A 24,541-nucleotide genomic window follows, 5' to 3' on the forward strand; every position below is an offset into this window, starting at 1 on the left:
TTGTTGTTGTAACTTTTACTATTGCTGCATTTTCTCCTATCTTGCTGACAGAAATGGTAACAGATGAAACCGCATAAACACTACTTCCTGCTTTTGCCGCAAATTGTGCTAAAATTAGCCTCTATTCCCCAGGGATTTGAGCCAGGGAAAGCAACTTACTTTCTCATATTGTTTTTCTAGCCATCGGTCTATGGCAATTAAACACTTGGTGATAGAGAAGTTCACTTTATATTTTTGAGTGACCAAAACTGAAAATGATCTCTGTGGTCAGTTATAATGACGCTTGATGTCACCATAGTAGGAGAGCCCAGGCCAATGGTAGCTTGGGTTGGTTTTATGTTTATTTATTTTTGAGAGATTGGGGGGTGGGTGGGAGGGGAATAGAGAGAAGGGGACAGAGGATCCAAAGCAGGCTCTGTGCTGACAGCAGAGAGCTCGATGCGGGGCTCGAACTCACAAACCGTGAGATCATGACCTGAGTCGAAGTCGGACACTCAACCGACTAAGCCACCCAGGTACCGCAATAATCATTTTGTTTTGCTTTTTAGATTTTTTTTAATGTTTATTTTTGAGAGAGACAGAGACGGAATGCAAGTGGGTTAGGGGCAGAGAGAGAAGGAGACACAGAATCCAAAGCAGGCTCCAGGCTCTGAGCTGTCAGCCCAGAGCCCGACGCGATGCGGGGCTCCAACTCACGAGCCGTAAGATCATGACCTGAGCCGAAGTCGGACGCTCAACTGACTGAGCCACCCAAGCGCCCCTGTTTTTTAGATTTTATTTTTAAGTAATCTCAACACCCGACATGGGGCTCGAACTTACAACCCCAAGATCAAGAGTCACATGCTCTACAGATTGAGCCAGCCAGGCACCCACAATAGTTTTGAGGTACTAAATGTGGCATTCTGAACTTAATGAGAAGACTCTAAAGTGTTCAGATTAAGGGGCGCTTGGGTGGCTCAGTCAGTTAAGCATCCGACTTCGGCTCGGGTCGGGATCACACGGTTCGTGAGTTCGGGCCCTGCATCGAGCTCTGTGCTGACAGGTCAGAGCCTGAGGCCTGCTTTGGATTCTGTGTCTCCCTCTCTCTCAGTCCCTCCCCTGCTTGCACTCTGTGTCTCTCTCAAAAATAAATAAACGTTAAAAAAATTTTTTTTAAAAGAACAATAAAAAATTTTTTTAAAAAAGAATGAACTGCAAGTCTTATAAAAAATAAAATAAAATAAGGGGCACCTGGGTGGCTCAGTCGGATAAGCATCCTACTTTGGCTCAGGTCATGATCTCATGGTCTGTGAGTTTGAGCCCCGCGTCGGGCTCTGTGCTGACAGCTCGGAGCCTGGAGCCTGCTTCGGATTCTGTGTCTCCCTCTCTCTCTGCCCCTGCCCCACCCACACTCTACCTTTCTCAAAAATAAATAAAAAACATTATATAAAAAATAAAATGTTCAGATTAAGATGGGCTCACGTCAACTAGTTTCATATTTTTTATTACAAATCATACTTCCCTCTTAAAAAAATCTATGCCCCCCCCAAGGAATTCCTATTTTAAGAATGTATCCTAAGAAAAAGCAGAGATTTATGCACAAAGATATTCATCACGATTTCTTTATGAATGAAATACTGGAAATAATTAGGAGCAATTGGAGGTGTTAAATAAAATATGATTATTCCATTAAAAGGAATTTTATACAGCCATTAAAATTCATTTTCCATTAGGTGCTTGGGTGGCTGAGTCGGTTAGGATTCCGACTCTTGATTTCAACTCAGGTCATGATCTCACAGTTCGTGAGTTCGAGCCCCACGTCAGACTCTGCCTGGATAGAGAGGAGCCAGCTTGGAATTCTCGCTCTCCCTCTCTTTCTGCCCCTCCTCGGCTCTCTCTCTCTCTCTCTCTCTCTCTTAAATAAATAAACATTAAAAAAAAATTTGCTTTCCCAATATATCTTTCATTTTTAACAGCTTTACTGAGATACAATTTATTACCATAAAGTTCACTGATTTCAAGTGTAAATTCACAGCTTTTTAGTGTATTTACAGAGTTGTTGGAATTATCATAGTAATCTAATATTAGAACATTTTCATCACTCCAAAACAGAACCTTGTACCTATCCATGGCTCTCTATACCCCCAATGTATAAATTGATAAGGAAATACAAATGAAGGGCGCCTGGCTGGCTTGGTCTGTAGAGCATGCGACTCTTGACCTCGGGGTTGCGAGTTTGAGCCCCACGTTGTGTGTAAAGATTACTTAAAAATAAAACTTCTCTTTTCTCTCTCTCTTTTTTTAGTTTATCTATTTATTTTGAGAGAGAGAGAATCCGCAGGGAAGGGGCAGAGAAAGAGGCGGGCAGAGGATCCCAAGCGGGCTCTGTGTTGACAGCCCAGAGCCCCATGCGGGGCTCAAACTCACGAACCGCAAGATCGTGACCTAAGCTGAAGTCGGACGCTTAACCGACTGAGCCACCCAGGCGCCCCAAAAGTAAAATATTAAAAAAAAAAGAGAGAGAAGGGGCGCCTGGGTGGCTGAGTCGGTTAAGCGGCCGACTTCAGCTCAGGTCACGATCTCGCGGTCCGTGAGTTCGAGCCCCGCGTCGGGCTCTGGGCTGATGGCTCAGAGCCTGGAGCCTGTTTCAGATTCTGTGTCTCCCTCTCTCTCTGCCCCTCCCCCATTCATGCTCTGTCTCTCTCTGTCTCAAAAAAAAAAAAAAGTTAAAAAAAAAAAGAGAGAGAAAAATAACAAATGACCCGAAAGACAGCTGGACGAAGGAAAGATAATCACATAAGAAGACGTGCGAATGAATAAGGTACCAATGAAAAGATGTTCAACTTCACCAAGCGATGAAGGAAATGGAAATCCACACAACGAGATACCATTTCCCTCCATCGGATGGGCAAAAATGAAAAAGATTGATAACATCTGGTACTAGTAAGCATGTGGGGAAACAGGCATTCTCTTACATAGTTGGCAGGAGTATGACTGTTTACAACCTTCTCTGGATAATCATCTGACACCGTTTTTTACGTTTTTAAAGCCCAGGCCGCCGGAGCCAGCGGTGACCCCGCTTTGGAAATCTATCCCACAGAGATCATAGGACCGGTATGTGAGGCTATACGGACCGCACTGACTTCTGCAGGGATTGCGAAGGGCAGAGCAGTCTACGTGGCGTGACCTTATCTTTGTGCCGGGGATCGCTCCAGGCATAAAAAAATAAATACCTGCAGGCTTCCCAAGAATGCTGTGATTGCAGATAACCTTCTCACTCTCCAAGAATAACACCTTTCTGGTTAGAATACCTGAAACTCCCTCCGTGGGGTTGGGGCTAATCTTTGGGGACATCTTTGTTCCCCCACCCCCCCAGGTGTTTTTGTATTTCTTAGGTTTATTTCCCCCTTGTTCCAAGCTCTAAGCATCCTACTTCACCCCACCTCCGTGGCCTGCCCGGTTTCCTCCAGCAGCTCCAGGGTCAGCGGCTGCACCATCTGGGACAATGCAGCCACGGTCACAAGGGGCAAGGCCACCCTGGCCGGGCCCCTCTCTACGGGCTTCGTGGGTGAGCTCAATGTTCGCAGCGGCTTGGATCGCACGTGCACCCACCCTGCCCCCGGAGTCCCGGTCACCCAGGATCCCAGCAGCGATGGCTCCCACCAGCCACCAGTGCCTCCTCCCTCAAGCTCCCAACGGTCCCCTCTGAGCTTTGACTTCTCTGGGCGGTCCAAACTTTGGCACCGATGGTGGTCTGTCGGAATAGCACTTCTTCACTCTGACTCCACTGGCCCCTCAGCCTCCACTCGGTTGTCACCTCCTCCGAGAAGCCTTCCCTGATCTCTAGACCTCGTGGTGGGCTGGAACCCCGTCCTCCCGCACTGCCAGGGCCGGGCCGGTGTCCCCGCAGGGACCTTTTGGCAGAGTGGGCGTGGTCAGCCTCGAACCTTGGGACATCGTGTTTTAAAATTTTTTTAATGTTTACTTTAGAGAGAGAGAGAGAGAGTGCACGAGTGAGGGAGGGGCAGAGAGAGGGGGAGACAGAATCCGAAACAGGCTGAGGCTCTGAACTGTCACCACAGAACCCCATGCGGGGCTCGAACCCCCCAGCTGAGCTGTGAGATCATGACCCGAGTCGAAGTCGGAGGCTTAACCGACTCAGCCACCCAGGTGTCCCTGGGACATCATTTTTAAGACGCAAAGTGAACTCAGGTCTCAGGGGAAGGGTGCAAGTTTGTGATGCTGAAATTGGGTGAGGGAATAGTTAGCGCGGGACTGGGTGGGGAGGAACATGTAAAGTTCGTTTATTCATCCATCCAACAAATGTTTATTGGCATTTACTATGTGACAGGCACTGTTTATAGCACTGGGGGGTTCATCAATGAATAAAACAGAGAAAAATCTTTGCCCTTGGGAATTTATATTGGAGGGGTAAGGCAGGCAGTTAACAAACTGCACCATATGTATATATAATGTGAGATGACAAATAGAGCCAGGGAGGAAATTAAGCAGGAAAGGGAGGCGAGGTGTTGGAGGAGGCATTGTATTTTGAAAGGATGGCCAGAAAGACTCACTGAGAAGGAAGCATTAAAAAAAAATTTTTTTTTTAGTGTTTAATTTGAGAGAGAGCGTGCAAAGCAGGAGAGGGGGAAAGAGAGAGGGAGAGAGAACCCCAAGCAGGCTCTGCTCTGCCAGGGCAGAGCCCAATGGGGAGGCTGGAAACTCACAAACCCTAAGATCATGACGTGAGCTGAAATCGAGAGTCCGACGCTTAACCTACTGGGGCACCCAGGCGCTTGTGGGCCATGACTTTACCTTATCCTCAGAACAAGATTGAGAGCCATTGGAGAATTATAAGAGGAGAGACTTGATCTGGAGTCCATTGCGAGAAGGCCACTGTGGCTGCTGTGTTGAAAATAAACTGGAGGGGGGCGGGGCGACACGCTGGGCCTAGAGATGACTTAATAAAGAAAAGAAAAGAAACCGGAGGGAGGCAGGACAGGAGGAGGAAGACCACATAGGAAACTAATGCCATGACTAGGGAGAAAGGTGACAGTGGCTCAGACCAGGGTGTCAGCAGTAGAGGTGTAAGAAGTGGTCAAGTTCTGAACATACGTAGCAGATAATCAACAGGGATCGCTGATGTTTTAAATGTTGGATGTGAGAGGAAACGTGAGATTTTTGTTTTTTATATGTTGATTTTTTTTTTGAGAGAAAGAGCGCAGGCGGCGGAGGAGAAAGCAAAAAGGGGGGAGACGCGATTGGAAAAGGGCTCTGTGTTGACAGTAGAGAGCCCGATCTGGGGTTCGAACTCAGGAACTGTGAGATCATGACCTGAGCCAAAGTCCAACGCTCAACCAAATGAGCCACCTAGGCGCCCCGAGAGGAGAGTTTTTGCATGAGAAACTGGAAAATTGGATTTGCTATTTGCTGAGATTGGGGGTGGGGGGCGGGTTGTGGAGGGGCAAGCCAGGGGTGGTGGAGACCAAGGGCCCGGTTGACTTGTGTGCGCTCCCAGTGACAGGCCACTTCAAAACTCCCACCGGCTTCTTTCCTTAAATTCCCTGTGAATTAGACCCAGAGATCTCCAGACTGAAAGCAGCCCTCCTGGGTTTCCATTCAGAGCTAGAGAACTCCACCAGTGAAGACAGAGACAGTCCCTTTCATCCTGAGGCACATCTGACCAAAAACAAAACAGGAAAACAACAAAGCCAAATGCCACAAGTTTCTTCTATGAACAGTGAATATTAACAGAAAACCTATGGGAGATGCCACAGGGAAAGATGTCTGTGGACGACTGAGAGAAATGGTCCCTACAGAGTAGGGAGACGGGAAGTCATGGTAGACAGAATAATGGCCCCCAAAGATGGCGGTGTCTTGCCAGCTAAGACTTAAAGGTTGCAGGCCTTCACCAATTTCTCTAGGGGGGAGGAGGGCTCATTACCTTTCCCTGGCAATTGTCTCTCTTCCTCTCCTCTTCGCTCAGTGGCGCTTTGACAGCCTCCTCTGGAGACCTCCTATGATCCCTGCCCTCATATTTTCAATTTATGTTGACACCTTGTGTCATACGTGAAAACCTTTTAGAAGCGCCAACAGATTATTCAATTGTAAAGCATTGTCACTGCCTCCCGGTTAGACAGAGTACTGATGTACTGACTCAACTTGCCCCCAAGTAACATACGTCTAATAGGAGTATAACGTTACGTTGCATTAACACAGAGAAACCCATGTTAAGAACCACAAGGACCATATAGAAAATATGTTATGAATTCACATCTGCATCACTCCGTCTTCCAGGAATCAATAAGCCAGACAGGAGCCAAGAGTTTTGCCAGAGAGCCTTTTTATTTTTATTTTTTTTAAGTTTTATTTATTTATTTTGAGAGAGAAGGGGGGGGGGGAATGCATGCAAGTGGGGGAGGGGCAGAGAGAGAGGGAGAGAGAGAAAATTCCAAGCAGGCTTCAATGCGGGGCTCGAACCCACGAACCACAAGATTGAGACCTGAGCCGAAATCAAGAGTTGGACGCTTAACCGCCTGAGCCACCCAGGCGCCCCAGTCTTTTTATTTTTAATTAATTGATTTAAGTTATCTCTGCACCCAACTTGGGGTGCAAACTCGTGACCCCAAGATCAAGAGTCATATGCCCTTCCGACTGAGCCAGCCAGGCGCTCCCTATTTGCTAATATCTTGTTAAGGATTTTTGCCACTGTATCCATGAGGGTTATTGGTATATAGTTTTCTTTATTGTGTGATGTCTGTCTGGTTTTGATATCAGGTTAATAACAGCTCATAAAGTGAATTGGGAAGTACAGTAAATCCTTGAACAACATGGGTTTGAACTGCGTGGGTCCACTTACATGTGGATATTTTACAGTACAGTACTGTAAATGTATTTTCTCTTCCTTAAGATTTTCTTAATAATGGGGCACCTGGGTGGCTCAGTCGGTTAAGCATTCGACTTTGGCTCAGGTCATGATCTCGCGGTCCGTGAGTTCGAGCCCCGCGTCGGGCTCTGTGCTGACAGCTTGGAGCCTGGAGCCTGCTTCGGATTCTGTGTCTCCCTCTCTCTCTGTCCTCTCTCTCTCTCTCTCTCTCCCCTTCAAAAATAAATAAACATTATAAAAAGATTTTCTTAATAACATTTTCCTTCCTCTAGCTTACTTTATTGTAAGAATATATTGTATAATACATACAACATACGAAATATGTGTTAATCGACTATTGATGTTATCGGTAAGGCTTCTGGTCAACAGTAGGCTATTAGCAGTTAAGTTTGGAGGGGAGTTTAAAGTTATACATGGAGTTTCAGCTGTGTGGGTCAGCACCCCTAACTCCAGTGTTGTTTAAGGGTCAACTGTATTTCCTCCTCTTGTATTTTCTGGAAGAGTTTGGTAGAATTGGTATAAATCCTTTTTTACGTGTTTCGTATCATTCTCCAGTACAGCTATCTGGGCGTGGAGATTTCTTTTTCGAGACTTTTTAAGTTATAAAGTTAATTTCTTGAAGTCCGAAGATGATTCAAATAATCTATTTCATATTTGGCAAGTTGCGGCAGCTCGTGTTTTTCAAGGAGTTGGTCCATTCCGTCTCAGTTGTCAAAATTACGTGTGTGGAAATTTTCACTGTATTCTTTTATTATCCTTTTGATGTCTACAGGGTCTATGGCACTAGCCCCTGTTTGAGTCTGGCTGTTGCTAATGTGTGCCTTCTCTCTCTGTTTTCTTTGTCAGTGGTAGCAGAGGTTTGGTCATTGATCTTTTCCAGGAACCAATTCTTTGTTTCATTGTTTTGCTCTATTGTTTTTCTGTTTCTGATTTCTTTGATTTCTGTCTTTGTCATTATCGTTTTCTTCCTTCTTCTGCTTACTTTGGGTTTATTTTGCTCTTGTTTTTCTAGGTTCTTGAGGTGGAAGCTGTGATTATTGATTTGACACTTTTCCTCTTTTCTAATGTGTGCATCGAGTACTATAAATTTTCCTCCTGATACTGCTTTAGCAGCACACCTCAGATTTTGACATGTTGAATTTTCATTCTCAATTTAATGTATTCTTTTTATTTCCCTTGAGACTTTCTCTTTGCCTGGTGGATTATTTACAAGTATGGGTTAAAAAAAATTTTTTTTTTACATTTATTTATTTTTGGGAGACAGGGAGAGACGGAGCACAAGTGGGGGAGGGGCAGAGAGAGAATGAGACACAGAATCTGAAGCAGGCTCCAGGCTTCGAACCTTCAGCACAGAGCTGGACGCGGGGCTCAAACCCACAAACCATGAGGTCATGACCCCAGCCAAAGTTGGACGCCCAACCGACTGAGCCCCCCAGGTGCCCCTAGAAGTATGTTTTTAATTTCCAACTGCTGGAGATTTTCCTGTTACCTTCTTGTTTATGGATTTCTACTCTGATTGCATTGGGATCAGAGAACACAATTATTTTAAATTTTTCTGGATTTGTTTTGTGGTCCAGAATATGCTCTACCTTCGTGGATGTTTTGTGGGCACTTGAAAAGAATGCGTATTCGGCTGTTGTTAGGTGGAGTGTTCTAGAAATGTCTATTACATGTTATTGGTTGATGTTGTTGAGTTCTACATCCTTGCTTATTTTCTGTCTGGTTTTTCTGTGAGTTGTTGAGAAAAAGTCTCCAGCTACAGTTGTGGCATTTATCTGTCTCTAGCTTTTGTTTCACACATTTTGTAGTTTTTTGTTTTCTGTATATAGATTCAGAATTGCTATGTCTTTTTGGCGAATTTTGACGTTTTTGTCATCATAGAATATCCCTCTCTGTCACTGGTCATTTTCTTTACTCTGAAGTCTATTTTATGTGATATTAATAGAAGCACTTCTGCTTTCTTTTGGTTAATGTTTGCATAATAGATCTCTCTATATCCTTTTATTTTCACCCTGGTTTTTTTTTTTTTATCATTTTATTTGAAATGAGCTCCTTATAGACAGTATGTAGTTGGCCCTGGGGTTTTTTTAGTAACTTTCTTTTTTTTTTTAAGTTTATTTTAATTTATTTTTTGACAGAGAAAGAGAGCACAAGCAGGGGAGGGGCAGAGAGAGAGGGAGATACAGAATCCAAAGCAGGCTCCAGGCTCCGAGCTGTCAGCTCAGAGCCCAACTCGGGCCTTGAACTCATGAGCCATGAGATCACGACTTGAGCCAAAACCAAGAGGCAGATGCTTAACCGACTGAGCCACCCAGCTGCCCCAATAACTTTTTTTTTAAGTTTTCTTGTTTTTGTTTTTGTTTTTTTAGTAATTGCTACACCCAACGTGCGGTTTGAACCCACAACCCTGAGACCAAGAGTCACATGCTCCACCAGCTGAGCCAGCCAGGTGCCCCTAGTTGGTTCTGTTTCTTAATCCACTCTGCCAATCTGTCTCTTAATTGTTGTATTTAGAGTGTTACACTTGGGGCGCCTGGGTGGCTCAGTCGGTTGAGCGGCCGACTTCGGTTCAGGTCATGATCTCACGGTTCGTGGGTTGGAGCCCACGTCGGGCTCTGTGCTGACAGCTCAGAATCTGGAGCCTGTTGCGGATTCTGTGTCTCGCTCTCTCTCTGCCCATCCCCCACTCGCGCTCTGTCTCCCTCTGTCTCAAAAACGAATAAACATTAAAAAAAAAATTCTTGTTTTTATGTATTCTTTTTTCTCCACACATTTAGAACCACCTCAGAAAGTGTTCTAATCATGGCTTCAACCATGAAACATAATTTAGAAAACTCAAAAGGAGAGACAAAGATTATTTTATTTACCCATATTTTTGTTCACTGTGTTCTTCTTTCTTCCTTCTTGATGATTCAAGATTTCTTCTTTTGTCATATCCTTTCTGTTTAGAGCAATTCCATTAGCTGATCTTTATGGTTGGTCTGATGGCGACAAATTCTCTTAGTTTTTCCTCATCTGAGAAAGTCTTGATTTTCCTTTCATTCCTGAAGGATGTTCTCACTAGATATAGGTAGGATTCCAGGTGGACGATTCCTTCTTTTCATCGTTTAAAAAATTGTTGTGCCAACTCCTTCTGGCTTTCATGACTTCTGATGTGAAATCTGCCATCATTCAAATTGTTATTTCTCTCAAGATACCATTTTTTTTTCTGGCTGCTTTCAAGATTTTTTTCTTTGTCTCTAGTTTTCAGAAGTTTAATTATGATGTGCTTTGGTATGGATTTCTTTGAGTATATCCTGTTTGAGATTCGCTTAGCTTCATGGATCTGTGGCTTTATGTATCTTGCCATATTTGGGGAAATTTTGGTCATTATTTCTTTGAGTACTTTTTTGTCTTAAGTCATCTCTACGCCCAACATAGGGCTTGAACTCACGATCCCAAGATCATGAGTCACATGCTTCTGACTGAGACAGCTAGGCGCCCCTCTTTGAGTACTTTTTAAGCTCTACCCTCTTTCTCCTCTCCTTCGGAGACTCCAGCAACACAATGTTAGATCTTTTGTTATAATCCCTTAGGTCCCTGAGTCTCTGTTCATTTTTTTAAATCTATTTTGCTCCGATTGGGTCGTTTTTATTGTATCATCTTCTAGTTTATTGATTCCTTCCTCTGTCACCTCCATTCTGATGTTGAGCTCATCCACTAAGTTTTATATCTCAATGATTGTCGTTTTCAATCTTAAAATGCCCATTTTGTACTTCTTTATATTCTCCAATTCTCATTTGTTTCTATTCTATATGTTCTATTTCATTTGTTTCAAGTGTGTTCATAACTGCTGTTGAAGCATTTTTATCACAGCAGCTTTAAAATATTTGTCAGAGAGGGGTGCCTGTGTAGCTCCGTTGGTTAAACATCTGACTCTTGATCTCGGCTCAGGTCATGATCTCACGGTCATGAGATCAAGCCCAAGTCAGGCTCGGTGCTGGGTATGAAGCCTGCTTGAGATTCTCTCTCTCTCCCTCTGCCCCTCCCCCGTTTCTGCTCTCATTCTTTTTCTCTCTCTCTCTCTCAAAAAAAGAAAATTGTCAGAGAACTCTAACATTTCTGCCATCTCAGTGTTGGCAACTCTTATAGGTTGAATTGTATCCCTGAAACACAAAACTGTGTGTTGATGTCCTCACTCCCTATTACCTGTAAATGTGCCCTTATTTGGAAATAGGGTCTTTGCAGATGTAATTAGGTTAAGATGAGGTCATTAGGGTGGGTAATAATGAAATATGATTGGTATTCTTATAAAAGGAGGCAATTTGGGGGGCACCTGGGTGGCTCAGTCGGTTGAGCGTCCTACTTTGGCTCAGGTCATGATCTCGCGGTTCGTGAGTTCAAGCCCCACATCGGCTTGCTTCTCTCAGCGCAGAGCTCGCTTTGGATCCTCTGTCTCCGTCTCTCTCTGCTCCTACCCAACTGGCACTCTCTCAAAAATAAATAAACATTTGGCGTGCCTGAGTGGCTCAATCAGTTGAGCATCTGACTTCAGCTCAGGTCATGATCTAATGGTTGGGCTGGGTCGGGCTCTGTGGGGACACCTCGGAGCCTGGAGCCTGCTTTGGATTCTGTGACTCCTCTCTCTGCCCTCCCCCACTCATGCTCTGCCTCTCTGTCTCTCTCTCTCAAAAATAAATAGAAACATTAAAAAAAATTTTTAATAATTAATTCTGGGGGCGCCTGGGTGGTTCAATTGGTTAAGCGTCCAACTTCGGCTTGAATCATGATCTCACAATTCATGAGTTCGAGCCCCACATTGGGCTCCATGCTGACAGTGTGGACCTGCTTGGGATTCTCTCTCTCCCGTTCTCTCTCTGCTTCTCCCCTGTGCACGCACGTGCTCTCTCTCTCTCTCTCAATGTAAATAAATAAATTTTAAAATATATATATATATCCCCAAAATAATAAATAAATAAATAAATAAATAAATAAATAATGAATTCTGGGGAGCCCAGGTGGCTCAGTAGGTTAAGCGTCTGACTCTTGATGTCGGCTCAGGTCACGATCTCCCGCTTTGTGAGTTTGAGCCCCACATCAGGCTCTGTGCCGACAGCACTGAGCCTATTTGGAATTCTCTCTCTCTCCCTCTCTCTCTCTGCCCCTCCCTCGCTCACACGCTCTCTGCCTGTCAAAACAAACAAATAAACTTTAAAAAATAAGAAAAGATAAAATAATTAATTCAAACAATATAGGCCAAAGGTGGAAAATACTTCCCCACTGTCAATCTCATTCAGAATCAAGAAAATGGGCCTGAGGGCTTAAGGAGGGCTCGCTAAGGAAATACGAGCCTCGGCTTTACTATCCCTTACCCAGCTGGGAAACCCCAAATACACATGTGTAAAAGCGTTTTTGTGCTGCGTAGGTTTGTTCTCATTCATCGGGGTTTTTTTTTTTTCCCAAATCAAGCTCCCCAGAACATCTTCCTCAGAGTCACCTTGAGATGCTTAATAAAAAAATGCATTCAGACCTGCTGAATCTGAGCCCAGGATTGGAGACTTGGCACCTATATTTTAACCAGCATCCCTTGTCCCCAAGAGAGCTTGATGTACCCTCATATTTGAGAACCACTGATCTGAGCCAGCGATAATATTGCTGAAACCGACCAGGCCGAGGATGAAGCCTTATAATAGGCCTGGAGACTATCCTTTGGGAACTATTAATCATTAATCAGGGCCCCCTGGGCAGACTGGATTAACCAGTTACTAATCCCCCCTCCTCGTCTTCGAGACCAGTCGCTATTGTGTCGCTCCGATTCCCACAAATAACATCTTGAAAGTCCTCAGCTAACATTTTGCCAGATTTCACTTACTCCCCACTGCCGCTGCCCAGACCTAGCATTCTAGGAAACCGATCAAAGGTAACGAAACTAGTCTGACAGGGTTTGTTCTCAGGGAACTCGTACTGGGTCCAGTGAACAGAAACCATGCTTCAAACATAATCCATTTTAGATTGTCTCCTGGAATCAACGTCAAGCTTACTGATCTGTCCACGGCCGCTTCTTTCCGGTTTTGAAAACCCACGATCACATTTGCCTGTCTTCAGGCTTCCGGCACCTCTCCTACAGCATCGCCTGGGATCTTGTTAGAAATGCACGTTCCTGGGCCCCACCCAGACCGACCAAATCAGAATTTCCATTTTAAGTGACCGCGTTGGCAAGACGCTGAAGTTGGGATCGATGCAGAGAAGATTAGCATGGCCCAGTGCAAGGCTGACACGCAAATTCATGGAGCAGTCCTTTTATTTATTTTTTTTTTAAAGAATCTCCAGGGGCGCCTGGGTGGCTCGGTTGGTTAAGCGTCCGCCTTTGGCTCAGGTCATGATCTCATGGTCTGTGGGTTCGAGCCCCGCATCGGGCTCTGTCTCCCTCTCTCTCTGCCCCTCCCCACTCATAATCTGTTTCTCTCTCTCTCTCTCTCTCCCTCAGAAATAAATAACCATTAAAAAAAAAAAGGAAAGGAAAGCACTGGGCTAGACTTTCAGTATGAAAATTTCTCCTTGACAGAAAGTGAGAGCGGGGGGAGCGCTGGTCTGTCTTTATCATCCATCACTATGTCTTTGTCAAGTGCATGCTTTCCTCCATTGTCTTCTAGCCCTTAACTTATGAAAAGCTCTTTCTGTTGCCCTTACTATGTGGTGTTAAGTCTTGTGAACGCCGTTGTTACAGGTCTATACCAGCCTCCCGCATGTGTCATTGGCCTTGCGTGTTCCTTTCCAAATCTAACCTGCTAAGAACTGACGGTAGGGATGTTTCCTCATCGAGAAGCTGCAAGGCACAGGGGCGCCTGGGTGGCTCCGTCAGTTGAGGGTCCAACACTTGATTTCAGCTCAGGTCGTGATCTCACGGTTAGTTCATGAGATCGAGCCCCACATCAGGCTCTGTGCTGACAGTGCAGAGCCTGCTTGGGATTCTCTCTCTGCGCCGCCCCCCCCCCCCGCCCCTACCCTGTTTGCGTGCTTCCTCTCTCTCTCCCTCTCTCTCTCTCAAAATAAATAAATACTTAAAAAAAAAAAAAGAAGCTACAAGGCACGATAATTCTCTGTGTACAAAAATCCATCGGAGCCCAGACAACACACAAGCCAAAAGGAGTTGCTACGTTTCTCTTTCTGCATAAGCCCTCAAGCAACCTTTAGACTATCAAGTGTCCTGAAAACTGGCCCCTGGAGGATCTTGTTATTTATTCCAGAACAGGAGACTATGCCACCTGCTACTCTCGGCAAGTTACCTACGGTTCTTAGTTAAGTGTGCAAGAGTAAGACCCCACATCGCTCTCCAGCGCCCCACCCCATACCATTTACTTCTGGGAGCCCTGCCCTCCTTGCCCCTACTCTTCCAGCGTCCGACTTGTCCGTATCTTCTGCTTGCAAAGCTCCTTACAGAAACCTGATTGCTTACTGTCCGTAATGAAATACCAACGTCCATGCTAACTGTGCCTTCTGTAGCGCCTCCGGGATTAGAAGGGTATCTTCCCCAGTTCCGTGCCGCCCGCACTCTGTCACCTGGGTTTTGCGCTAGGCCTGCTTTTGTTCAGTCTCTCAAAGCCTCCATGGGCGGGCCCAGCAGCACATGGTTTCTCATTTGCTTGACCACCGAAGCTACCGGTCTGGAAAAGGAATCGACCCCATAGTTCCCCCTTACGGCTTCTCTTCTCTTCTTCTAGCCCTTCTCGCCACCAAGAGCTCTTTCCGTCTCTCACGGTGACGGAGCAAATGAGCCCACAAAAAGGGATCGATGCAAATAGACACTGATGTGTGCTTGGGGGAGAGAGAGGAGGAAGAGGAATTGTACACTTTCGGAGGGACAGGCCTCCCGTTAAGTCATGCACAAGCGCCCAGTTATCGCTGCAATTGGTTAATCTCCCCACATTTAGGGAATTTCCCAGAGAGCTTTCTTTCTTTCTTTTTTTTAAGTTTATTTTTTTGAGAGCGCTCAAGCGGGGGAGGGGCAGAGAGAGGGGGACAGAGGATCCGAAGCAGGATCTGCGCTGACAGCAGCGAGGTCGGATCCCACATCAGATGTGGGACTCGAACTCGCGAACCGCGAGATCACGACCTGAGCCGAAGTCGGACCCTCAACCGACTGTGCCACACAGGTGCCCCCCCCCCAGATAGCTTTCTAATTATTGATTTCTAATTTAACTTTTTTATGGTCGGTGACACTTCTTCACGGCCCAGCATAAGGTTTCTCACGGTGAACGCTCCACACTTGAAAGCAATGTGTATTTTGCTATTGCGGTGGGGGGCAGGGGGGAGACCTATCAATATCCATTAGGACAAGTTAATTGATGGCGTCTTAATGATTGTCTACGTGTTCTACTGATTACTGAGAAAGGAGTATTAAAGTCTCCAAGTATAATTGTGGATTTCTCTCTTTCTCCTCTAAATTCTACCAGTTTTTACTTCACATATCTTACAGCTCCGTTTTTAGGCACATACACATTTAGAATCGTGCCTTCTTATGCATTGACCCTTTCATCATTACAAAATATCCCTCTATATCTCTGGCAATACTCCTTGTATTAAATTCACTTTATCTGACGTTAATATATATGATATATATAATAATATATATAATTATGTCCTATATTTTATATATATATACACATGTATATGGTATATATATCTAAAATAATATAGGGGCGCCTGGGTGGCTCAGTCGGTTAAGCATCCGACTTCGGCTCAGATCACGATCTCCTGGTTCATGGGTTCGAGCCCTGCATCGGGCTCTGTGCTGACAGCTCAGAGCCTGGAGCCTGCTTTGGATTCTGTGTCTATCTTTCTCTCTGCCCCTCCCCTGCTTGCACTCTCTCTCTCTCTCTCTCAAAAATAAGTGCAAGGCCAGGAACATTTAGGAGATGCTATTGCAGTATTTACCTAGGACCCACCTAGGACCATCCCCTCAAGATAGGACCATCAAAAAGTAAATAACAGTAACGAGAGCATCCTTTATTGAGTGTGGACTGTAGGCCAGGCAGCGTTGGAAGGGTTTTACAGACAAAACGTCATAGAATCCTCGCCCCAACTCTATGATGTAGGGGCCATTACTGTCGATGAAGAAACAGCCACAGAGCAGTTAATGAATGTATTCCGTGACATGAAGTTATAGTAGAATTTACATCCAGGTTCTTCTGACTTTTGCTGCCCTAAATTTTTTTACTTTTTATTCTGAAAATTTTCAAATGCGTACAAAAGTATGCAATAAATATTTCAGCGTATTCTCTCATGGGACGCTCTTTAAAAGCATAACCACAGGGCGCCTGGGTGGCTCAGTCGGTTAAGCGGCCGACTTCGGCTCAGGTCACGATCTCGCGGTCAGTGAGTTCGAGCCCCGTGTCGGGCTCTGTGCTGACGGCTCAGAGCCCGGAGCCTGTTTCAGATTCTGTGTCTCCCTCTCTCTCTGCCCCTCCCCCGTTCATGCCCTGTCTCTCTCTGTCTCAAAAATAAATAAACGTTAAAAAATAAAATAAATAAATAAAAGCATAACCACAATATTGTTACCACACCAAAAATACTAACAGTGATCCCTCAACATCATCAAAGAGTCAGTCAGTATTTAAATATCCCTGATAGTTGCATGAATGTTTACAGATCTTTTGTTGTTGTTCACATCAGTATCCACATATTGCAATCGATTGCTGTATCTTTTGAGTCTCTTTTAATCGCTAGGCCCCTCTGGCATTTCTTTGTTTTTCCCATTGGAATTTATTAATGCGGATGTGAGCTAGTTTTCCTGTAAAGTCTCCCACTGTCCATGGATTTTGGTGATTATATCCCAATAGTGTTTTTCAAGTAAACTGTTAGATCTAGAGACTTGTGAAAACCCGGGTTTGATTTCTCGGCAAGACAGTTTCATAGGTGATGCTGTGTTCTTTCATCAGAAGGGCATAATATCTGATCGTCTCTCTACCGGCGATGTCCACAGACACGAGCGAATCATTGCCCAGATCCATTGTTTCCTTAGAGACTGCCAATGGTGATAGTCTATCATTCCTTCTTCACTCATTAGCTGGAGTACCTCTATAAAGAAAAACTTCCCAGTATCAAGTTTTTGGTTACGCTGAGATAAAATCTGTGCAGAAAATACTACAGTCGCTCCTTTGCTGGTAGACGTCTCCATATACATAGACCTCAAGCTTGGGTTCCCCATGGTTACAATCACAACTTCAGCTTTTCTTTCCAAAGCATGCGTTCCATGCTAGTGTGTCTGGGGCCAGCCTTGACTACAGGGAAATTGGGAGAAAAGTTGAAAAATATATAAAGTATTGGGGCACCTGGGTGGCTCAGTTGGTTAAGCATCCGACTCTTGAGTTCAGCTCGGGTCATGATCTCATTGAGGCGGGCTCTGTGCTGACAGTGTGGTTCCTGCCCTAAGGTCAGGAACACGACAGGGGTGTCCACTCTCACCACTGTTATTCAACATAGTGTTGGAAGTCTTAGCCTCAGCAATCAGACCACACAAAGAAATAAAAGGCATCCAAATCGTCAAGGAGGAAGTCAAACTTTCACTCTTCCCAGAAGACATGATACTCTATATGGAAAACCCAAAAGATTCCACCAAAAAACTGGAAGAACTGATTCATGAATTCAGCAAAGTCACAGGATATAAAATCAAGGCAGAGAAATCGGTTGCATTCCTATACACCAACAATGAAGCGACAGAAAGAGAAATCAAGGAATCAGTCCCGTTTATAATTGCACCAAAAAACATAAAATACCCAGGAATAAACCTAACCAAAGAGGTGAAAAATCTATGCACTGAAAACCATAGAAAGCTCATGAAAGAAATTGAGGAAAACACCAAAAAATGGAAAATATTTCATGCTCCTGAATAGGAAGAACAAATATTGTTAAAATGTCGATACTACCCAAAGCAATCTACATATTCAATGCGATCCCTATCAAAATAACACCAACATTCTACACAGAGCTAGAACAAATAATCCTAAATTTGTATGGAACCAGAAAAGACCCCGAGTAGCCATAGCAATCTTGAAACAGAAAACCAAAGCAGGAGGCATCACAATCCCAGACTTCAAGCTATACTACAAAGCTGTAATCATCAAGACAGTATGGTACTGGCACAAGAACAGACACTCAGATCAATGGAATAGAATAGAGAACCCAGAAATGGACCCACAAACGTATGGCCAACTAATCTTTGACAAAGCAGGAAACAATATCCAATGGAATAAAAACAGTCTCTTCAGCAAGTGATGCTGGGAAAACTGGACAGCGACATGCAGAAAAATGAACCTGGACCACTTTCTTACTCCAGACACAAAAATAAACTCAAAATGGATGAAAGACCTCAATGTAAGGAAGCCATCCAAATCCTCGAGGAGAAAGCAGGCAAAAACCTCTTTGATCTTGGTCGCAGCAACTTCTTACTCAACACGTCTCCAGAGGCAAGGGAAACAAAAGCAAAAAGGAACTATTGGGACCTCATCAAAATAAAAAGCTTCTGCACAATGAAGGAAACAATGAGCAAAACTAAAAGGCAACCGACGGAATGGGAGAAGATATTTGCAAATGACATATCAGATAAAGGGTTAGTATCCAAAATCTATGAAGAACTTATCAAACTCAACACCCAAAAAACAAATAATCCAGTGAAGACATGGGCAAAAGACATGAATAGACACTTTTTCAAAGAAGACATCCAAGAGGCTAACAAACACATGAAAATATGCTCCACATCACTCATCATCAGGGAAATACAAATCAAAACCACAATGAGATATCATCTCACACCTGTCAGAATGGCTAACATTCACAACTCAGGCAACGACAGATGTTGGCGAGGATGCGGAGAAAGAGGAACCCTTTTGCACTGCTGATGGGAATGCAAACTGGAGCAGCCTCTCTGGAGAACAGTATGGAGGTTCCTCAAAAAATTAAAAATAGACCTACCATAGACCTAGCAATTGCACTACTAGGCATTTATCCGCGGCATACAGGTGTGCTGTTTTGAAGGGGCACACGCACCCCAATGTTTATAGCAGCACCATCGACAATAGCCAAAGTATGGAAAGAGCCCAAATGTCCGTCGATGGATGAATGGATAAAGAAGATGTGGTCTATATGTGTGTGTGTGTATACACACACACACACACACACACACACACACACACAATGGAGTATCACTCGGCAACCAAAAAGAATGAACTCTTGCCATTTGCAACAACACGGATGGAACTGGAGTGTATTATGCTAAGAAAATAAGTCAGTCAGAGAAAGACAAATATCATATGACTTCACTCATGTGAGGACTTGAAGAGACAAAACAGATGAACATAAGGGAAGGGAAGCAAAAACAATATAAAAACAGGGAGGGGGACAAAACACAAGAGACCCCTAAATACAGAGAACAAACTGAGGGTTGCTGGAAGGGTCATGGGTGGGGGGATGGGCTAAATGGGCAAGAGGTATTAAGGAGGACACTCGTTGGGACGAGCACCGGGTATTATGTGTAGGGGATGAATCACTGGACTCTACTCCTGAAATCATTATTGCACTATCTGCTAACTGACTTGGATGTAAATTTAAAAGTAAATTTAAAAAAAAAGAAGAAACTTTTGCATAACCAGAAGAAAGATTTTAGTTTGAAAAGACCACTGAGTGGCAAGTAGAATGAAAGAAAGGAAGATTGGCCTCTAATAATACATTCGTGTGAAATCTTAAGATATTGACAATAAAGGGAGGATCCTTAAAGCTTCTAGAAGGGAAAAAAAAAAGCCCATCTACAAAGAAATAAGAATCCTCATTGGCAACACTTCGATGCAAAAAACAAAAACAAAAACCCCATGAGAATAACATCAGGAAAGATTGAGGGAAAATTACTTTGAACCTACAATTCTATATTTGTTAAATAGAAGAACAAAAAGAAACATTTTTAGACATGAGACAATTCAGAAATTTTACCTCCCGGTTATCTTCTCTGAAAGAATTAACTAGAGGATATACTCCAACCGTCAAAAAAAAGAGGTCCAAGAAAAAGGAAGTCATGGGATCCAAGAAGCAGAGACACTAACCCAGGAACACGATGAAAAAAAACTCCTAAGAGAGCAGCCATTGAGGGAGGCTTCGAGTCAGTACATATCCGTGCACTTGACAAGCCATCTAATCAAACAACGGAAAGACAGCAGCAGTATGGTGACAGAGAACCAGATATCTTTGGGCAACAACAACACAAAGAAGGATAATTAGAAATTCGAAGGAAAACGAACTACTTCAAAAAGTCACCATCCACATATAAAACAATCTAGAATGTGGCATGACTAACAATGGATATTGGGAGTAATTTACTTTCGGAGAACCTCCTGCCCTCAAAGAACTCACGCTGATGGGAGGGGTGGGGTAAGCAATAAACAGATGACTCTTCTCCTAAAAAAGACATGGTCCTCTTGGCCCTCTTGGCCAGATTCCCTTTGTGCAGTGAGCAACCTGCACAACTGTACACAGCAGGCCTATAGAGATTCAACAGTAAAAAAGAGCTACGTCACTAACCGGAAGCATTCTAGGTCACCCCAGGAAGGCCCATGGGACATCTACACTTGCCAACAATCGTATGTAGCTCTCCTCCTACACAATCTGCTCACCTGCCCCAATTACAGATTTAGGGCCACTCCCTGGGCCCAATCACCTTCCCAGAGATTATGAACCCTGCCACCTTCACATCTAGCTTCTCCCTTTCCGTGCATATCCATCTCGTCCTTCATCATGCCTTACTAGACCCAGCTGGCCTCAACCCCACCCAACACCCCACCCTGCACCCTACACCCTTAGGATCCAACGTTACAAAATTAGAAACCCGGAGACATAATATAGGAAATTTTGGAGCGAGCCACTGCCTCTCGTACTCATCTTACTCCACCCCATTTAGCAGGCAAGGGAGTGAAAGGAAGTCCAATGTGGGGCTCATGAACCGTGAGATCATGACCTGAGCCAAAACCAAGAGTCGGATGCTTCACTGACTGAGCCACCCAGGCGCCCTGAAATTTTTTTAACGTTTATTTTTGAGAGAGAGCGATGGCGAGATTGGCAGAGGGGCAGAGAGACGGGGGGGGGGGGGGGGGACAGAAGATCTGAAGCCAACTGACCGCACCGAGCCCTATGCGAGGCTCGAACTCGCGAACTGTGAGGTCGTGACCTGAGCCGAAGTCAGACACGCAACCGACTGAGCCGCCCGGGGGGGCCCCCCACAGAGCCTCCTTTTAAAACATTACATTCAATTTAAAGAAAAGATACTGGGAGCTCGGGCTCCTGAGTCGAACTGTCTGGGTTCAACTCTTGTCTCCATCACTTCCCAACTGAACTACAAAAAAGCCATCTGGCGTCACAGAAAACACAGACGGTCTGGACGCTTTGCCCAGCTTTAAATCCGCGCTCTCCCCCCTCACCGGCCGATCACCAGTGACCGGCAGCCCTTATGGCTTGTTTTCTCATCTTCGAGATGAGCGATAGCATCTTTACCTCGTGGCGTTGCTGCGGAGCTCACGTGAGAACGTGTACGGCCCGGCCCATAGTAAGTGCTCACTAAATGTCAGGCACCCTCGGTATTATTCCATGATGTGTCCCTTTCTCGTGCCCTGACAAGGGGGAGGGAAGAGGGCCGTGCTCTGCATAATCACGCAAGCACCGTCTCCTCGGTGAGCTGGGGAAGGAAGTCAGGCAAATTCTCGTCTCCCGTATGGATGCAGGCTGCACCGTCTCGGAGAATCTGGTTTGCCTGGAAGAGATTTGTGCGCGTATTTATGTTTCGTCCAGCTGAGAACCATTGCATCCCGGGAACAACAGGACAGTGTGGGTCTCTCTGCGACTCCCACTGATAGGGAACACTGGACGGGGATGACGTTTGGAGTGCCAACGCCCACCCCAGCCTGTCCTGCTGGCCGCCCCAGAGCGACGTGTCAGGCTGCAGAACTAAGACTCGGGCCAATGTGCCAAGGGGGAGGGAGATTACACAATTTTACCCATTGTTTTCTCTATTGCCTCTAGCTTTTTTTTTTTTTTTTTGCAAGAGAAAGCATGTAAGCCCACGCACGGGCACACGCGTGCGCGCGCGCGCGCGCACACACACACACACACACACACACGGGCATGGGGAACGGGGAAGAGGCAGAGAGAGAGAGAGAGAGAGAGAGAGAATGAGAATCTCAAGTAGGGTCCATGCCCCAATGCATTGGGAGCCCAACTTGGGGCTCGATCTCATGACTGTGAGATCGTGACCTGAGCCAAAACCAAGAGCCGGACGCTTAACCAGCTGGGCCACCCAGACGACCTGCCTCTAGCTTTTGAATTATGCTTAAAGAGTCTTTCTTTCCATCAAGGTTAAAGGGGAATGTGCTCGGGTTACCTGTCTGGCTCAGTCAGAGGGAACATTGGACTCTTGATCTCAGAGTCGTGAGTTCGAGCCCCACACTAGGCATAGAGATTACTTAAAATAAGTAAATCATTTTTAAAGGGGGGGAGGTACCCCTGCTTTCTTTTTTCTAATGTTTTTATTATTTATTTTTGAGAGAGAGGGGAAAAGTGGGGGAGGGGCAGAAAGGGAGGGGGCAGAGAGTCTGAATCCGGCTCCTTGATGACAGCCGAGACCCCAACCTGGGGCTCAAACTCACAAACCATGAGAGCATGACCTGAGCCGAAGTCAGATGCTGAAATGACTGAGCCACACAGGTGCCCCCCCCACCACGTCTTCTTTTCATACTCGTAAGGTTTCATATCTTACGTTTGGATCTTTGATTCGTTGAGAGTTTGACTCCTGCATATGGTGTGAAAGTCGCATCTAACTTTGTGTTTTTCCACGTGGCTAGTCCATACATCCAGAATCATTTATTTAAAAATCCATTTTTGGGGCGCCTGGGTGGCGCAGTCGGTTAAGCGTCCGACTTCAGCCAGGTCACGATCTCGCGGTCCGTGAGTTCGAGCCCCGCGTCAGGCTCTGGGCTGATGGCTCAGAGCCTGGAGCCTGTTTCCGATTCTGTGTCTCCCTCTCTCTCTGCCCCTCCCCCGTTCATGCTCTGTCTCTCTCTGTCTCAAAAATAAATAAACATTGAAAAAAAAAATTAAAAAAAATCCATTTTTGTGCACCCTGGCCCAAGTCCAGTGCCGTGTGTTTATTCTTTTTTTTTTTTTTTTTAAAGTAAACTCTACGCCCCAAGTGGGGCTCGAACTTGCAATCCTGAGATCAAGAGTCCCATGCTCGGGGCTCCTGGGTGGCTGTCGGTTGAGCGTTGGACTCTTGAGTTTGCCTCAGGTCATGATCTAATGGTTCCTGGGTTCGAGCCCCGCATCAGGCTCTGTGCTGCCAATGCAGAACCTACTTGGGATTCTCTCTTCTTTTCTCTCTGCCCCTCCCCTGCTCGCTCTCTCTCTCTCTCTCTCACAAAATAAATAAATAACAATTTTAAAAAAAGAAAAGAGAGTCACTTGCTCTATCCACTGAGCCAGCCAGGCACCCCCATATGTTTATTCTTTAAAAACTCCAGTGATAAGTAATCATATGCGGAATGTGAGAAAGTGAACAGAAGACCGTGGGGGAAGGGAAGGCGGAAAAATACTTTCAAACAGAAGGGAGACAAACCGTAAGAGACTCTTAAACACAGTGAACAAACTGAGGGTGAATGGGGCTCGGGGGGGGGAGGGGGAAATGGGTGACGGGCATGGAGGAGGGCGCCCGTTGGGATGAGCACTGGGTGTTGTATGGAAGCGACGAATCACGGGAATCTAGTCCCGAAGCCAAGAGCGCACTGGCAACGCTGTGTGTTAGCTAACTTGACAGTAAATTCTATTTAAAAAAATAAATAAAAGCAAAGAAACGAAGAAAGAAAGAAAAGAAAACAGTCCGGCGATAAGTAAAACAAAAGAGCAAACAAAAAACAAACCAAAAATCAGCAACAAAAATAATCTCCCTACCAAATCACATCCTTTCCTCATGGGTACGCACTCTCACTCTCCTCTCTCTCTTACAAGAGTGAGATTTTATACATGCCGTTTTTATCACGGACACCTTTATTCACACTGTTTTGGCCCCCATTCCTAAATATAATTAACAGCCTATAATTAACTGTATAATTAACATACACACGCGGGCTGTTTTTATTCGTTTTACAAAAACGGGATCACGTTACGTAATATTTCTCAGCAACCCATCTTTTCCTACTTAATACTTTTTTTTTATTTTTTTAACGTTTATTTATTTTTGAGAGAGACAGAGACAGAATGCGAGTAGGTTAGGGGCAGGGAGAGAGGGAGACACAGAATCCGAAGCGGGCTCCAGGCTCCGAGCCGTCAGCACAGAGCCCGACGCGGGGCTCAAACTCACGAGCTGTGAGATCGTGACCTGAGCCGAAGTCGGACGCTCAACGGACTGAGCCATCCAGGCACCCCCCCTACCTAATACTTTAAGGAATCTCTCTAAGTCAGCTGGTATGGACCCAATTCTTCCTTTTTAATGGCTAACTTTCAGTGATGTGGATACGCCAGATTTCTATGCCATTAAGCACTGAGGGGCATTGATTTTCTTTCCCTTTTTTCGCTGCTGTAAACTGAGCTACAACTAACATCCTTGGACACATAGGAGTGTGTTTGTTCCCGGGTACCCTTCGCGTTAAACTCTTCTGTACTGCTTGGATT

At 45.0% G+C, this 24,541-nt stretch overlaps 1 non-coding gene and 1 pseudogene across 1 annotated transcript; one reads left to right on the top strand and one right to left on the bottom strand.

The window, feature by feature from the left end:
• Positions 1-3,413: 3,413 nt before the first annotated feature.
• LOC124513755 (60S ribosomal protein L34-like) overlaps positions 3,414-24,541 on the bottom strand; it is a 42,363-nt pseudogene continuing 21,235 nt past the window's right edge.
• Positions 13,047-13,150, top strand: LOC124514086 (U6 spliceosomal RNA). Its single transcript, XR_006962580.1, has one exon. It is a non-coding gene; the product is annotated as a U6 spliceosomal RNA (small nuclear RNA).

The sequence above is a fragment of the Lynx rufus genome, unplaced genomic scaffold, assembly GCF_022079265.1.
Source record: "Lynx rufus isolate CCGP_SWC_20201006 ecotype Redwood Valley unplaced genomic scaffold, mLynRuf1.p SCAF_19, whole genome shotgun sequence".
Taxonomy (NCBI): Eukaryota; Metazoa; Chordata; class Mammalia; order Carnivora; family Felidae; genus Lynx; species Lynx rufus.